The following is a 1,664-nucleotide window of genomic DNA, read 5'->3' as shown; positions in this document are numbered from 1 at the left end:
ATGTTAATCCTTCAACACAAGAGTTCTTTAACCTCTAACCCTGATGAAATAAGAACTGAACAAACACAAACATTATACAGCAGGAAACACGCAGTGAAGTCACTAAAGACAAAGTGAACGTATCAAACAAAGGAAACTTACACTTGGTTCAAACAGAGTTGAAGAAGAAGAGTCTCCATTTGACGCCTGCAGAGAAAAGAGTGAGACAGGTGAGCTGTTTCCTGGAATCAGCCACGGCTCCACCTGTGATGGAGGAGGGATCAGGAGCAGATCATGGAAATCACCGTCCACATTCTTCCGCTTTGTCCTTCCCTATTTGATTTTATCTGACTGTGGTTTCATTAGACTCTGCTCTATCCCTGCACCTCAGTGAGGAATCCAGAAAGACCTGATTCACAACCTTTCCTCCCGTCTCTAAATAAATCAGACACAATCTCATTCCTAAGGTCAGATCTGATAGTTTCTTTGATTAACACCAACATATATGAGAAGACAGACACTAAAGGAAACTTGAAAACAGCAGAGTTCTCCATGAGGTTCTGCAGCCTCTGTTTCTCTGGAGCTTTATTGTGGAGGGACATCAGAGATAAGGACATCCTCAGGAAGTGAAGTCACACTGAATCAGATCAACAGGTTCAGGTCTGACTGAGTTCGGACTCTGAGGAGGAAAACCATTTGTCCATGTCTATTACAGATCATATCCTGTCATTTCACCATGGTTAAATATTGTTTGTACAGTTCATCAGTTTCTTTTCCTGCTCACACACATCAAAAACAAAAGCATATTAAACATGAATGTAATGACGGCCATCTTTACTCGTCTAAAGTTTCCTCTGAAGAAACTTCATTTATCAAAACATTCACAATGAACTAGTTTCTCCAGCTAAAACAGCACACCACAAAGTCTCAAAGTCCTGAAACAGTAAAGAGAAACCTTAAACTGTCTGACAACAACAGGAGGGTGACACATGTGGAGGAGGATCAGTCACATCCCAATCATCCAGACACATTCAAACAGTGGAGAACTGGTCTGACTGGTCGGGTGGAGAAGACTGGTTCATACACTCCCCTCCAAAACTATAGGAACAGTGAAGCCAATTCCTTTATTTTTGCTGTAGACTGAAAACATTTGGGTTTGACACCAAAAGATGAATAGGAGACAAGAGATCAACATTTCAGCTTTTAATTCCAGGTATTTACATCTGGATCTGATACACAACTTAGAAGATAGCACCTTTTATTTTGAACACACCCATTTTTCATGTGAGCAAAAGTATTTGAACATGTGACTGACAGGTGTGTATTGTTGCCCAGGTGTGTCCTATTACATTGATTATTCAAACAATAAATAGAACTGAATGTCTACGCTCAGTTTCAGATTTGGATTTTATAGTTTTTATATATAGCATTTATAGTTAGAGGTGTAACTAACAGGAAAACCAGAGAGCTGTCTATGGGTGAAGCTGAGAGAAGATGGAAAATCAATTAGAGCCATTGAACAAACATTGGCCATAGCCAGTACAACCATTTTGAATGTCCTGAAGAAGAAAGAAACCACTGGTGTACTAAGTAACAGACATCGAATGGGTAGACTGAGGAAAACAGCAGCAGTTGAGGACAGAAACATTGTGAGAGCTGTAAAGAAAGACCCTAAAACAACTGTT

At 40.0% G+C, this 1,664-nt stretch overlaps 1 protein-coding gene across 1 annotated transcript in view; it reads right to left on the bottom strand.

Moving 5' to 3' along the window:
• Positions 1-186, bottom strand: part of LOC111646870 (protein NLRC3-like) — a 20,897-nt gene extending 20,711 nt beyond the window's left edge. Inside the window, exon 1 of the mRNA XM_087171145.1 lies at positions 142-186. The gene's annotated coding sequence lies outside the window, so the exon portion shown is untranslated. The remainder of the gene's footprint in view (positions 1-141) is intronic.
• Between the last annotated feature and the right edge of the window lie 1,478 nt (positions 187-1,664).

The sequence above is a fragment of the Seriola lalandi genome, unplaced genomic scaffold (assembly GCF_002814215.2).
Source record: "Seriola lalandi dorsalis isolate HSWRI2012SDOR001 ecotype SW California unplaced genomic scaffold, Sedor1 jcf7180002054977, whole genome shotgun sequence".
NCBI lineage: Eukaryota > Metazoa > Chordata > Actinopteri > Carangiformes > Carangidae > Seriola > Seriola lalandi.
This window is presented reverse-complemented; position numbering and strand designations above follow the sequence as displayed.